Source organism: Misgurnus anguillicaudatus, chromosome 21 (assembly GCF_027580225.2).
Source record: "Misgurnus anguillicaudatus chromosome 21, ASM2758022v2, whole genome shotgun sequence".
Lineage (NCBI taxonomy): Eukaryota > Metazoa > Chordata > Actinopteri > Cypriniformes > Cobitidae > Misgurnus > Misgurnus anguillicaudatus.
The window spans coordinates 8,502,501-8,515,000 of record NC_073357.2 but is presented as its reverse complement, the minus strand read 5'-3'; the positions used below and the strand labels follow the sequence as shown (position 1 = coordinate 8,515,000).

General features: G+C 41.2%; 24 non-coding genes and 5 pseudogenes across 24 annotated transcripts; all 29 read right to left on the bottom strand.

Moving 5' to 3' along the window:
• Positions 1-5,163: 5,163 nt before the first annotated feature.
• On the bottom strand, positions 5,164-5,282 carry LOC129417188 (5S ribosomal RNA). Its single transcript, XR_012362878.1, has one exon. It is a non-coding gene; the product is annotated as a 5S ribosomal RNA (ribosomal RNA).
• A 141-nt stretch (positions 5,283-5,423) lies between these two features.
• LOC129414646 (5S ribosomal RNA) lies at positions 5,424-5,542 on the bottom strand. Its single transcript, XR_008634484.2, has one exon. It is a non-coding gene; the product is annotated as a 5S ribosomal RNA (ribosomal RNA).
• Positions 5,543-5,684: 142 nt separating this feature from the next.
• On the bottom strand, positions 5,685-5,803 carry LOC141353556 (5S ribosomal RNA). The gene has a single exon (XR_012360652.1). It is a non-coding gene; the product is annotated as a 5S ribosomal RNA (ribosomal RNA).
• Positions 5,804-5,932: 129 nt separating this feature from the next.
• LOC129416214 (5S ribosomal RNA) lies at positions 5,933-6,051 on the bottom strand (annotated as a pseudogene).
• A 141-nt stretch (positions 6,052-6,192) lies between these two features.
• LOC141358465 (5S ribosomal RNA) lies at positions 6,193-6,311 on the bottom strand. Its single transcript, XR_012364960.1, has one exon. It is a non-coding gene; the product is annotated as a 5S ribosomal RNA (ribosomal RNA).
• Positions 6,312-6,452: 141 nt separating this feature from the next.
• On the bottom strand, positions 6,453-6,571 carry LOC129416696 (5S ribosomal RNA). The gene has a single exon (XR_008635495.2). It is a non-coding gene; the product is annotated as a 5S ribosomal RNA (ribosomal RNA).
• Positions 6,572-6,712: 141 nt separating this feature from the next.
• LOC129416209 (5S ribosomal RNA) lies at positions 6,713-6,831 on the bottom strand (annotated as a pseudogene).
• A 128-nt stretch (positions 6,832-6,959) lies between these two features.
• LOC141356407 (5S ribosomal RNA) lies at positions 6,960-7,078 on the bottom strand. Its single transcript, XR_012362867.1, has one exon. It is a non-coding gene; the product is annotated as a 5S ribosomal RNA (ribosomal RNA).
• Positions 7,079-7,219: 141 nt separating this feature from the next.
• LOC141353696 (5S ribosomal RNA) lies at positions 7,220-7,338 on the bottom strand (annotated as a pseudogene).
• Positions 7,339-7,479: 141 nt separating this feature from the next.
• LOC141356396 (5S ribosomal RNA) lies at positions 7,480-7,598 on the bottom strand. The gene has a single exon (XR_012362855.1). It is a non-coding gene; the product is annotated as a 5S ribosomal RNA (ribosomal RNA).
• A 133-nt stretch (positions 7,599-7,731) lies between these two features.
• Positions 7,732-7,850, bottom strand: LOC141356385 (5S ribosomal RNA). The gene has a single exon (XR_012362844.1). It is a non-coding gene; the product is annotated as a 5S ribosomal RNA (ribosomal RNA).
• A 141-nt stretch (positions 7,851-7,991) lies between these two features.
• On the bottom strand, positions 7,992-8,110 carry LOC141354779 (5S ribosomal RNA). Its single transcript, XR_012361211.1, has one exon. It is a non-coding gene; the product is annotated as a 5S ribosomal RNA (ribosomal RNA).
• A 143-nt stretch (positions 8,111-8,253) lies between these two features.
• On the bottom strand, positions 8,254-8,372 carry LOC141354253 (5S ribosomal RNA; annotated as a pseudogene).
• A 141-nt stretch (positions 8,373-8,513) lies between these two features.
• Positions 8,514-8,632, bottom strand: LOC141356373 (5S ribosomal RNA). Its single transcript, XR_012362832.1, has one exon. It is a non-coding gene; the product is annotated as a 5S ribosomal RNA (ribosomal RNA).
• Positions 8,633-8,773: 141 nt separating this feature from the next.
• Positions 8,774-8,892, bottom strand: LOC141354623 (5S ribosomal RNA). Its single transcript, XR_012361052.1, has one exon. It is a non-coding gene; the product is annotated as a 5S ribosomal RNA (ribosomal RNA).
• A 141-nt stretch (positions 8,893-9,033) lies between these two features.
• On the bottom strand, positions 9,034-9,152 carry LOC141357029 (5S ribosomal RNA). Its single transcript, XR_012363501.1, has one exon. It is a non-coding gene; the product is annotated as a 5S ribosomal RNA (ribosomal RNA).
• Positions 9,153-9,293: 141 nt separating this feature from the next.
• LOC141358307 (5S ribosomal RNA) lies at positions 9,294-9,412 on the bottom strand. The gene has a single exon (XR_012364800.1). It is a non-coding gene; the product is annotated as a 5S ribosomal RNA (ribosomal RNA).
• Positions 9,413-9,541: 129 nt separating this feature from the next.
• LOC129416703 (5S ribosomal RNA) lies at positions 9,542-9,660 on the bottom strand. Its single transcript, XR_008635496.2, has one exon. It is a non-coding gene; the product is annotated as a 5S ribosomal RNA (ribosomal RNA).
• Positions 9,661-9,801: 141 nt separating this feature from the next.
• Positions 9,802-9,920, bottom strand: LOC129416422 (5S ribosomal RNA). The gene has a single exon (XR_008635352.2). It is a non-coding gene; the product is annotated as a 5S ribosomal RNA (ribosomal RNA).
• Positions 9,921-10,049: 129 nt separating this feature from the next.
• On the bottom strand, positions 10,050-10,168 carry LOC129415626 (5S ribosomal RNA). The gene has a single exon (XR_008634921.2). It is a non-coding gene; the product is annotated as a 5S ribosomal RNA (ribosomal RNA).
• A 141-nt stretch (positions 10,169-10,309) lies between these two features.
• On the bottom strand, positions 10,310-10,428 carry LOC141356362 (5S ribosomal RNA). The gene has a single exon (XR_012362821.1). It is a non-coding gene; the product is annotated as a 5S ribosomal RNA (ribosomal RNA).
• Positions 10,429-10,569: 141 nt separating this feature from the next.
• On the bottom strand, positions 10,570-10,688 carry LOC129416071 (5S ribosomal RNA). Its single transcript, XR_008635156.2, has one exon. It is a non-coding gene; the product is annotated as a 5S ribosomal RNA (ribosomal RNA).
• Positions 10,689-10,829: 141 nt separating this feature from the next.
• Positions 10,830-10,948, bottom strand: LOC129416501 (5S ribosomal RNA). Its single transcript, XR_008635405.2, has one exon. It is a non-coding gene; the product is annotated as a 5S ribosomal RNA (ribosomal RNA).
• A 141-nt stretch (positions 10,949-11,089) lies between these two features.
• Positions 11,090-11,208, bottom strand: LOC129417061 (5S ribosomal RNA). Its single transcript, XR_012364686.1, has one exon. It is a non-coding gene; the product is annotated as a 5S ribosomal RNA (ribosomal RNA).
• Positions 11,209-11,350: 142 nt separating this feature from the next.
• LOC141353555 (5S ribosomal RNA) lies at positions 11,351-11,469 on the bottom strand. The gene has a single exon (XR_012360651.1). It is a non-coding gene; the product is annotated as a 5S ribosomal RNA (ribosomal RNA).
• A 129-nt stretch (positions 11,470-11,598) lies between these two features.
• Positions 11,599-11,717, bottom strand: LOC141358388 (5S ribosomal RNA). Its single transcript, XR_012364883.1, has one exon. It is a non-coding gene; the product is annotated as a 5S ribosomal RNA (ribosomal RNA).
• A 141-nt stretch (positions 11,718-11,858) lies between these two features.
• LOC129419917 (5S ribosomal RNA) lies at positions 11,859-11,977 on the bottom strand. Its single transcript, XR_008636753.2, has one exon. It is a non-coding gene; the product is annotated as a 5S ribosomal RNA (ribosomal RNA).
• Positions 11,978-12,118: 141 nt separating this feature from the next.
• Positions 12,119-12,237, bottom strand: LOC129419906 (5S ribosomal RNA; annotated as a pseudogene).
• A 128-nt stretch (positions 12,238-12,365) lies between these two features.
• On the bottom strand, positions 12,366-12,484 carry LOC129416765 (5S ribosomal RNA). Its single transcript, XR_008635516.2, has one exon. It is a non-coding gene; the product is annotated as a 5S ribosomal RNA (ribosomal RNA).
• Positions 12,485-12,500: the final 16 nt, after the last annotated feature.

The window sequence follows — 12,500 nt, the reverse complement described above, 5'->3', positions numbered from 1 at the left end:
TCAATGTCCTCTGTTCTGTTTTCAATCATTTGCTGTACAACACTTTTCAACTTAACCATAAAAACTGTTAATTTAGGACACTTTAAAAACAGGTGCATAATGCTTTCATTCTCTTTCTCACATACCTTACACATTGCATTTTCACTGCTTCCTATTTGTGCCAGCTTGGTCTCTGTAAAAATCACATTCTGTCTTATAAAATAATCCATGCATTCTAATTTTGTATCCAAATATTTCCACTTTAAATTTTTCCACATTGTTTCCACATCAAAATCCACAAAAATCTTTTGCCAAAACTTTTCTGCTACTGGTCTTTTGTATGTTTTCTCTCTAAAACAAACATAAAACGTTTTAAGAACACATTCTTGTACATTTTTGTCATTTAAAAAAACGTTCACATTCTCATTTCCTTCATCGTTCTCCTTAATTTTCTTTATCCATCCTTTTGGTATTGCACTTTTGACTGTGTCGAATTGTCTTTCTAATATCTCTTTCTCAAAATCTTCTCCAATTTCATCCATAGCATCTATTATTACTTGCTTTGGTACAAAACCTTCTATGTATTCATATAAAACATCTTTAACTTTACATATTCCTCCTTTTAACCAGTGTGTATAAAACAATTCTTTTCCTTGTGCTAAAATATTTGGATTTAAGAACAATGGTTGATTTAAAAGCGTTTCTCTTCCTTCAGGCTGTATTTTCACAAAAGATAAAAACTCTCCCCATGCTTCTAAAACCTCTTTATAAAACTCAGAAATTCCAGTGATCATATTAGGTTTTAATTTCATCCATAAAATACCCTCGTTCATATTACAACCTCCACATTTCTTTAGAAAATATCCCATCACTACTTTCCATTCTGCTTTAAAATCTTCATTTAAAATTTTTTTCACAACTTTCACTCTCATGCTTTTCTTCCTGATTTCTGGATCTATTAGTTCTAAACCTCCATCCTCCTTTGCACCTATTAGCGTATTGTATCCTATTCTCGGTGGTTTTCCTTCCCAGATAAAATCAGTTACACATTTTTTAACTCTTTGTACATGCCATTTGTCCATTGGGACTACCCCTAAAACATACCACAATTTAGACAACATGAGTGTATTCACAATTAAAACTTTTCCAATTAAATTCAGTCTCCTTTGTTTCCACCATTCCAACCTTCTTTCCATACCTCCTATAACTTCATCCCACATTAATTCTTTGGCTCTCTTTTCGTTTTCTCCTATTCTTATTCCTAAAATTTTCATTTCTTGTTGACTTTTGAAAGTAAAGTTTTCTGGTAAAACTTTTGCACTTCCCACTCTCATTACTACAGTTTTTTCCATGTTAACCTTTGCCCCTGATCCTTCACAATATTTTCTGATAATTTCCATTGCTTTCGTTATACTTTCCATGTCCTTTAAGATAAGTGTTGTATCATCAGCATATTGGTAAATTTTCTGTCCCTCTTCTCCTTGTTTTAATTTAATTCCATGTATTTCTTTTTCTCTCATTATCGCTATCCCCAGTGCTTCAGTTACTAGACTGTAAAGCATTGCTGAGAGCGGACATCCTTGTTTGATTGACCTTGTTATGTTAAAACATTCAGTGATAAAACCATTACATTTGATACAACTTAATGTTCCTGTATATAAACACTTTATCCACTTTAAAAACTTTTCACCAAAACCAAACATTTTTAAAACACTAAATAAAAACTCATGCTCCACTCTGTCAAAAGCTTTTTCAAAATCCACACTTATTACGTAACCATCTTTCTTTTCTACTTTCATATATTGAATAACATCTCTTATATTCCTTATTGTGTCTGTAATATCTTTGCCCTTAACACCGTATGCTTGATTTGTTTTGATTATTCTTGGTAAAACCATTTTCAATCTGTTTGCTAAAACCTTTGCTAAAATTTTAAAATCTGTGTTTAACATCGTCAGGGGTCTGTAATTGCTTAAAACATCTTTCCCACCTTTTTTCTTGTATATCAATTTCACTAAACCCATTCTCATTAGCTGTGTTGCTTCCTTTTTGTTAAAAATCTCTTCAAAAATTTCCTTTAAAATTGGCGATAAAACATCCTTAAAAGCTTTGTAAAATTCAGCTGTTAACCCATCTAAGCCTGGACTTTTCCCATTGTTTAATTGCATTATTGCCTCTTTTATTTCATCTAACTTTATCTCCTCATCGCACATTATTTTATCTTCTTCACACACACTTTTCTCAATCTGTTCCAATAAAAATTCACCTTCTTTTTTGTTTATTTGACCTTTTTTAAAAAGTTCTTCATAATATTCTCTGACTTCCTTTAATATTCCCTGTGTTTCTATTATTTTATCACCATTCTTTCCTCTTATTTCTTTTATTGTCTCTCCACTACCTTTACTTTTCTCTAGATTAAAAAAGAATTTTGTGCACTTCTCTCCTTCCACCAGATATTTTGCTTTACTTCTTATCTTAGCCCCTCTACATTTTCGCTCTTCTATATCTCTCAACATTTCCTCTAAATTCAATATTTTCTCAATATCTCCATTTTCTTTATTTAATTCTCCATTTAGATCTTTTCTTACCTCTTCTTCCTTACTTCTCTTAGCCTTTTGTATTAGTTTACTGATTTTAATAGTATATTTCTTTATTTCATATTTTGTATTATCCCACCATATTCGTATATCTTCCCGAGACATCTTATCTTGTTTCTCATTAGCTATTATATTTTCTATTGCTTTTTTGTATGATTCCTGTTTTAAAATCTCTGCATTTAAAACCCATACTCCTTTACCTCTTTCAACTTCATTAAAATCTATATTCATAAGCAGGAAATCATGATCGCTTAAAGCAGTTTCCTTATAATAAATACTATGTATAAAATCCCCCAGTTCTCTTTTACATAATATAAAATCAATTCTACTTTGTTTTAAAAAATTATCTACTATTTGTCTTCTAGAGTATTGTTTTTTCCCTTCATTTCTTTCTCTCCATATGTCTACTAAATTATTGTTTTCTATTAGTTTCTCTAATTCTTTTCTTCCACTGTCACTCTTAAATACCATACCATCCGCTAAATCAATTCTATTAAAAACTGTATTGAAATCACCAATTAATATTGCATTTTCCCATGAGTACATTAAACTTGCAATCTTTGCAAAAAAAAAACCTTTTTTCTTTCTCCACAACTGGAGCATGCACATTACATAGAGTTATACTTTTCCCTTCATTTTTTATCTTTATAGCTAAACATTTTCCTTCTTCATCTTTATATAATTCTTCAATACTGCTACTCATTTCTTTCTTGACTAAAATTGCTACCCCTCTCCCCATTTTACCATCACCATTATTATAAAATATTTCACCGTGCCACTTTTTCTGAAAAACCTCTATTATTTCATCATTCCAGTTTGTTTCTTGTATAAAAATGATATTTTGTTTTTTACACAGTTCTTTGACCTTTTCAAATTTATCAATACTCAATAAACCTCTAACATTAATTGAAACCAGTCGCCAAAACATACACATATATAATATATTAAATATCAGTCCTATTAGTCAGTACTTTCAGGTTCCATTAAGTCATCTTGCATGCCTCTCATATGTTCAAGTTTTCTACTCACTCTTTTCTTTTTAGCAATTTTAAAGTTCGGAATCACCTTTATGGATCTTCTTCTATGCAGCATCTCTTTTGTAAGTGAATGATCCTCATTGAGATTTTCCTGCTCCATCCTTTCTATTTTGTCCATCTCTGTCTTAGATATTACCAAAGGTGTCCATGTATCACTCTGTTCCTTCAGATTTTCATCATCTTTTTCCAGCTGATCCAGTTGTGTTTCGGGTACCTCTGAAATCATGCATGCACCTTCTTCAACATTTCCTCTCTTGTCCAATTCAATTACTTCCTCACTGCTTAGTACATCCTTTGGTTCTGTGTTTTTTTCCGTTCTTTCAGTTGGAGCAACATTTATAAAGTCCATCTTATCCATTTTATCTTGTGATTCCTCTTCCTCATCCGATAGCTCCTGAGACTCTTCTTGATTTTCTGCAACAGTATTATTTTCCATCCAGCATTCGCATTTTACCAAGGCTCTGTTGCAATCCGGGCATTTAACAGCAGTACAATTCCTAGCATAATGGCCCTGCTCCTCACATTCACGACATGTAAAATTTGGACAGTCCTTGAGTATATGTCCCGGATCCATGCAGAGTCGACAGATTTTCATCTGACGATTGTGCATAATCCGGAAATATTGTGCTCCTTCCGCCGTCTCAAATTTCGTGCTGTAGGGCAGGGAAGCCACGTCTTTAGGAAATCTTACTTTAAGATATCTTGTACCATCTGCAATATCTGTTCCCGGATAATATCTTCTTTTTATATCTGTCACTGGTATCACACGCCATTGGTAAAGTTTATGCAAAATCTGTTCATTGTTCAAATAAGCCGGCAGGTGCATAAATGAAACAATACATTCTCTTGTTTCTAAAGTTCTTACTTCACAACTCTGATTTTTGACAATTAATCCATCCAGAAGATCTTCACATGATTCTTCATTTACTAAAGTAAGTTCATATTCTTTTCCTGCTCTGGGTCTTACCGCTATTAATTTTCCTGCTCCAATCTTGTCTGTCACAGCTTTTATCACATCCTCTGCTTTTCCATCAATCACTTCTTTTAAATCCACAATAATAGTTGCTTCTTTTGCATAGGTTCTTTTGTTCCGGTCATTCTTTTTTCCATTAACATCCATCTTCTGTTTTGTTTCAGTGTCTTTGTCTCGTTGTGTTTCCTTTCTTTCATCGTCCGCCATGTTTCTTCTACTTTTTTGTTTTTAAACAAGTGGCTCCCCAAACAGTTTACACTGTTGGGGAGCACTTTGAAATAATATTCAAAATTAACTTATATAATATTAAAATGAAAAAACTTTTAAACAAAACAAAAAATAAATCAAAACCATGTGGTGAGCCTCTCTCACCAAACTAATGCCAACTCACTTCCTGTGTGCTCTCTAGCGCTCTCAGGGTGGTGTGGCCGTAAGCGAGCGCTGACTCGATTCGAGAGCCACCTCAAGACTAATGTGGCAACGCCATGCCATCGGCGAACGCTTATAGAAAGGATGCTTTTCTGGAAAAAAATTATATGAATAAATAATTAAATAATTAATTAAATAAAAAATTAAATGCTTACAGCACCTGGTATTCCCAGGCGGTCTCCCATCCAAGTACTAACCAGGCCCGACCCTGCTTGGCTTCCGAGATCAGACGAGAGCGGGCGTGCTCAGGGTGGTGTGGCCGTAAGCGAGCGCTGACTCGATTCGAGAGCCACTTCAAGACTAATGTGGCAACGCCATGCCATCGGCGAACGCTTACAGAAAGGATGCATTTCTGGAAAAAAATTATATGAATAAATAATTAAATAATTAATTCAATAAAGAATTAAATGCTTACAGCACCTGGTATTCCCAGGCGGTCTCCCATCCAAGTACTAACCAGGACCGACCCTGCTTGGCTTCCGAGATCAGACGAGAGCGGGCGTGCTCAGGGTGGTGTGGCCGTAAGCGAGTTCTGACTCGATTTCGACAGCCACTTCAAGACTAATGTGGCAACGCCATGCCATCGGCGAACGCTTACAGAAAGGATGCATTTCTGGAAAAAAATTATCTGAAAACATAATTAAATAATTAATTAAATAAAGAATTAAATGCTTACAGCACCTGGTATTCCCAGGCGGTCTCCCATCCAAGTACTTACCAGGCCCGACCCTGCTTGGCTTCTGAGATCAGACGAGAGCGGGCGTGCTCAGGGTGGTGTGGCCGTAAGCGAGCGCAGACTCGATTCGAGAGCCACTTCAAGACTAATGTGGCAACCCCATGCCATCGGCGAACGCTTACAGAAAGGATGCATTTCTGGAAAAAAATTATATGAATAATTAATTAAATAATTAATTAAAAGCTTACAGCACCTGGTATTCCCAGGCGGTCTCCCATCCAAGTACAAACCAGGCCCGACCCTGCTTGGCTTCCGAGATCAGACTAGAGCGGGCGTGCTCAGGGTGGTGTGGCCGTAAGCGAGCGCTGACTCGATTCGAGAGCCACTTTAAGACTAATGTGGCAACGCCATGCCATCGGCGAACGCTTACAGAAAGGATGCATTTCTGGAAAAAAATTATATGAATAAATAATTAAATAATTAATTAAATAAAGAATTAAATGCTTACAGCACCTGGTATTCCCAGGCGGTCTCCCATCCAAGTACTAACCAGGCCCGACCCTGCTTGGCTTCTGAGATCAGACGAGAGCGGGCGTGCTCAGGGTGGTGTGGCCGTAAGCGAGCGCTGACTCGATTCGAGAGCCACTTCAAGACTAATGTGGCAACGCCATGCCATCGGCGAACGCTTACAGAAAGGATGCATTTCTGGAAAAAAATTATCTGAAAACATAATTAAATAATTAATTAAATAAAGAATTAAATGCTTACAGCACCTGGTATTCCCAGGAGGTCTCCCATCCAAGTACTAACCAGGCCCGACCCTGCTTGGCTTCCGAGATCAGACGAGAGCGGGCGTGCTCAGGGTGGTGTGGCCGTAAGCGAGTTCTGACTCGATTCGAGAGCCACTTCAAGACTAATGTGGCAACGCCATGCCATCGGCGAACGCTTACAGAAAGGATGCATTTCTGGAAAAAAATTATATGAATAAATAATTAAATAATTAATTAAATAAAGAATTAAATGCTTACAGCACATGGTATTCCCAGGCGGACTCCCATCCAAGTACTAACCAGGCCCGACCCTGCTTGGCTTCCGAGATCAGACGAGAGCGGGCGTGCTCAGGGTGGTGTGGCCGTAAGCGAGCACTGACTCGATTCGAGAGCCACTTTAAGACTAATGTGGCAACGCCATGCCATCGCCGAACGCTTACAGAAAGGATGCATTTCTGGAAAAAATTATATGAATAAATAATTAAATAATTAATTAAATGCTTACAGCACCTGGTATTCCCAGGCGGTCTCCCATCCAAGTACTAACCAGGCCCGACCCTGCTTGGCTTCCGAGATCAGACGAGAGCGGGCGTGCTCAGGGTGGTGTGGCCGTAAGCGAGTGCTCACTCGATTCGAGAGCCACTTCAAGACTAATGTGGCAACGCCATGCCATCGGCGAACGCTTACAGAAAGGATGCATTTCTGGAAAAAAATTATATGAATAAATAATTAAATAATTAATTAATTAAAGAATTAAATGCTTACAGCACCTGGTATTCCCAGGCGGTCTCCCATTCAAGTACTAACCAGGCCCGACCCTGCTTGGCTTCTGAGATCAGACGAGAGCGGGCGTGCTCAGGGTGGTGTGGCCGTAAGCGAGCGCTGACTCGATTCGAGAGCCACTTCAAGACTAATGTGGCAACGCCATGCCATCGGCGAACGCTTACAGAAAGGATGCATTTCTGGAAAAAAATTATCTGAAAACATAACTAAATAATTAATTAAATAAAGAATTAAATGCTTACAGCACCTGGTATTCCCAGGCGGTCTCCCATCCAAGTACTAACCAGGCCCGACCCTGCTTGGCTTCCGAGATCAGACGAGAGCGGGCGTGCTCAGGGTGGTGTGGCCGTAAGCGAGTTCTAACTCGATTCGAGAGCCACTTCAAGACTAATGTGGCAACGCCATGCCATCGGCGAACGCTTACAGAAAGGATGCATTTCTGGAAAAAAATTATATGAATAAATAATTAAATAAATAAAGAATTAAATGCTTACAGCACCTGGTATTCCCAGGCGGTCTCCCATCCAAGTACTAACCAGGCCCGACCCTGCTTGGCTTCCGAGATCAGACGAGAGCGGGCGTGCTCAGGGTGGTGTGGCCGTAAGCGAGCGCTCACTCGATTCGAGAGCCACTTCAAGACTAATGTGGCAACGCCATGCCATCGGCGAACGCTTACAGAAAGGATGCATTTCTGGAAAAAAATTATATGAATAAATAATTAAATAATTAATTAATTAAAGAATTAAATGCTTACAGCACCTGGTATTCCCAGGCGGTCTCCCATCCAAGTACTAACCAGGCCCGACCCTGCTTGGCTTCCGAGATCAGACGAGAGCGGGCGCGCTCAGGGTGGTGTGGCCGTAAGCGAGCGCTGACTCGATTCGAGAGCCACTTCAAGACTAATGTGGCAACGCCATGCCATCGGCGAACGCTTACAGAAAGGATGCATTTCTGGAAAAAAACATTATATGAATAAATAATTAAATAATTAATTCAATAAAGAATTAAATGCTTACAGCACCTGGTATTCCCAGGCGGTCTCCCATCCAAGTACTAACCAGGCCCGACCCTGCTTGGCTTCCGAGATCAGACGACAGCGGGCGTGCTCAGGGTGCTGTGGCCGTAAGCGAGCTCTGACTCGATTCGACAGCCACTTCAAGACTAATGTGGCAACGCCATGCCATCGGCGAACGCTTACAGAAAGGATGCATTTCTGGAAAAAAATTATCTGAAAACATAATTAAATAATTAATTAAATAAAGAATTAAATGCTTACAGCACCTGGTATTCCCAGGCGGTCTCCCATCCAAGTACTAACCAGGCCCGACCCTGCTTGGCTTCCGAGATCAGACGAGAGCGGGCGTGCTCAGGGTGGTGTGGCCGTAAGCGAGTTCTGACTCGATTCGACAGCCACTTCAAGACTAATGTGGCAACGCCATGCCATCGGCGAACGCTTACAGAAAGGATGCATTTCTGGAAAAAAATTATATGAATAAATAATTAAATAATTAATTAAATAAAGAATTAAATGCTTACAGCACCTGGTATTCCCAGGCGGTCTCCCATCCAAGTACTAACCAGGCCCGACCCTGCTTGGCTTCCGAGATCAGACGAGAACGGGCGTGCTCAGGGTGGTGTGGCCGTAAGCGAGTGCTGACTTGATTCGAGAGCAATTTCAAGACTAATGTGGCAACGCCATGCCATCGGCGAACACTTACAGAAAGGATGCATTTCTGGAAAAAAATTATCTGAAAACATAATTAAATAAGTAATTAAATAAAGAATTAAATGCTTACAGCACCTGGTATTCCCAGGCGGTCTCCCATCCAAGTACTAACCAGGCCCGACCCTGCTTGGCTTCTGAGATCAGACGAGAGCAGGCGTGCTCAGGGTGGTGTGGCCGTAAGCGAGCGCTGACTCGATTCGAGAGCCACTTCAAGACTAATGTGGCAACGCCATGCCATCGGCGAACGCTTACAGAAAGGATGCATTTCTGGAAAAAAATTATATGAATAAATAATTAAATAATTAATTAAATAAAGAATTAAATGCTTACAGCACCTGGTATTCCCAGGCGGTCTCCCATCCAAGTACTAACCAGGCCCGACCCTGCTTGGCTTCCGAGATCAGACAAGAGCGGGCGTGCTCAGGGTGGTGTGGCCGTAAGCGAGCGCTGACTCGATTCGAGAGCCACTTCAAGACTAATGTGGCAACGCCATGCCATCGGTGAACGCTTACAGAAAGGATGCATTTCTGGAAAAAAATTATATGAATAAATAATTAAATAAAGAATTAAACGCTTACAGCACCTGGTATTCCCAGGCGGTCTCCCATCCAAGTACTAACCAGGCCCGACCCTGCTTGGCTTCCGAGATCAGACGAGAACGGGCGTGCTCAGGGTGGTGTGGCCGTAAGCGAGCGCTGACTTGATTCGAGAGCAATTTCAAGACTAATGTGGCAACGCCATGCCATCGGCGAACGCTTACAGAAAGGATGCATTTCTGGAAAAAAATTATCTGAAAACATGATTAAATAATTAATTAAATAAAGAATTAAATGCTTACAGCACCTGGTATTCCCAGGCGGTCTCCCATCCAAGTACTAACCAGGCCCGACCCTGCTTGGCTTCTGAGATCAGACGAGAGCGGGCGTGCTCAGGGTGGTGTGGCCGTAAGCGAGCGCTGACTCGATTCGAGAGCCACTTCAAGACTAATGTGGCAACGCCATGCCATCGGCGAACGCTTACAGACAGGATGCATTTCTGGAAAAAAATTATATGAATAAATAATTAAATTATTAATTAAATGCTTACAGCACCTGGTATTCCCAGGCGGTCTCCCATCCAAGTACTGACCAGGCCCGACCCTGCTTGGCTTCCGAGATCAGACGAGAGCGGGCGTGCTCAGGGTGGTGTGGCCGTAAGCGAGCGCTGCCTCGATTCGAGAGCCACTTCAAGACTAATGTGGCAACGCCATGCCATCGGCGAACGCTTACAGAAAGGATGCATTTCTGGAAAAAAATTATATGAATAAATAATTAAATAATTAATTCAATAAAGAATTAAATGCTTACAGCACCTGGTATTCCCAGGCGGTCTCCCATCCAAGTACTAACCAGGCCCGACCCTGCTTGGCTTCCGAGATCAGACGAGAGCGGGCGTGCTCAGGGTGGTGTGGCCGTAAGCGAGCGCTGACACGATTCGAGAGCCACTTCAAGACTAATGTGGCAACGCCATGCCATCGGCGAACGCTTACAGAAAGGATGCATTTCTGGAAAAAAATTATATGAATAAATAATTAAATAATTAATTCAATAAAGAATTAAATGCTTACAGCACCTGGTATTCCCAGGCGGTCTCCCATCCAAGTACTAACCAGGCCCGACCCTGCTTGGCTTCCGAGATCAGACGAGAGCGGGCGTGCTCAGGGTGGTGTGGCCGTAAGCGAGTTCTGACTCGATTCGACAGCCACTTCAAGACTAATGTGGCAACGCCATGCCATCGGCGAACGCTTACAGAAAGGATGCATTTCTGGAAAAAAATTATATGAATAAATAATTAAATAATTAATTAAATAAAGAATTAAATGCTTACAGCACCTGGTATTCCCAGGCGGTCTCCCATCCAAGTACTAACCAGGCCCGACCCTGCTTGGCTTCCGAGATCAGACGAGAGCGGGCGTGCTCAGGGTGGTGTGGCCGTAAGCGAGCGCTGACTCGATTCGAGAGCCACTTCAAGACTAATGTGGCAACGCCATGCCATCGGCGAACGCTTACAGAAAGGATGCATTTCTGGAAAAAAATTATATGAATAAATAATTAAATAATTAATTCAATAAAGAATTAAATGCTTACAGCACCTGGTATTCCCAGGCGGTCTCCCATCCAAGTACTAACCAGGACCGACCCTGCTTGGCTTCCGAGATCAGACGAGAGCGGGCGTGCTCAGGGTGGTGTGGCCGTAAGCGAGTTCTGACTCGATTTCGACAGCCACTTCAAGACTAATGTGGCAACGCCATGCCATCGGCGAACGCTTACAGAAAGGATGCATTTCTGGAAAAAAATTATCTGAAAACATAATTAAATAATTAATTAAATAAAGAATTAAATGCTTACAGCACCTGGTATTCCCAGGCGGTCTCCCATCCAAGTACTTACCAGGCCCGACCCTGCTTGGCTTCTGAGATCAGACGAGAGCGGGCGTGCTCAGGGTGGTGTGGCCGTAAGCGAGCGCTGACTCGATTCGAGAGCCACTTCAAGACTAATGTGGCAACCCCATGCCATCGGCGAACGCTTACAGAAAGGATGCATTTCTGGAAAAAAATTATATGAATAATTAATTAAATAATTAATTAAAAGCTTACAGCACCTGGTATTCCCAGGCGGTCTCCCATCCAAGTACTAACCAGGCCCGACCCTGCTTGGCTTCCGAGATCAGACTAGAGCGGGCGTGCTCAGGGTGGTGTGGCCGTAAGCGAGCGCTGACTCGATTCGAGAGCCACTTTAAGACTAATGTGGCAACGCCATGCCATCGGCGAACGCTTACAGAAAGGATGCATTTCTGGAAAAAAATTATATGAATAAATAATTAAATAATTAATTAAATAAAGAATTAAATGCTTACAGCACCTGGTATTCCCAGGCGGTCTCCCATCCAAGTACTAACCAGGCCCGACCCTGCTTGGCTTCTGAGATCAGACGAGAGCGGGCGTGCTCAGGGTGGTGTGGCCGTAAGCGAGTTCTGACTCGATTCGAGAGCCACTTCAAGACTAATGTGGCAACGCCATGCCATCGGCGAACGCTTACAGAAAGGATGCATTTCTGGAAAAAAATTATATGAATAAATAATTAAATAATTAATTAAATAAAGAATTAAATGCTTACAGCACATGGTATTCCCAGGCGGACTCCCATCCAAGTACTAACCAGGCCCGACCCTGCTTGGCTTCCGAGATCAGACGAGAGCGGGCGTGCTCAGGGTGGTGTGGCCGTAAGCGAGCACTGACTCGATTCGAGAGCCACTTTAAGACTAATGTGGCAACGCCATGCCATCGCCGAACGCTTACAGAAAGGATGCATTTCTGGAAAAAATTATATGAATAAATAATTAAATAATTAATTAAATGCTTACAGCACCTGGTATTCCCAGGCGGTCTCCCATCCAAGTACTAACCAGGCCCGACCCTGCTTGGCTTCCGAGATCAGACGAGAGCGGGCGTGCTCAGGGTGGTGTGGCCGTAAGCGAGCGCTCACTCGATT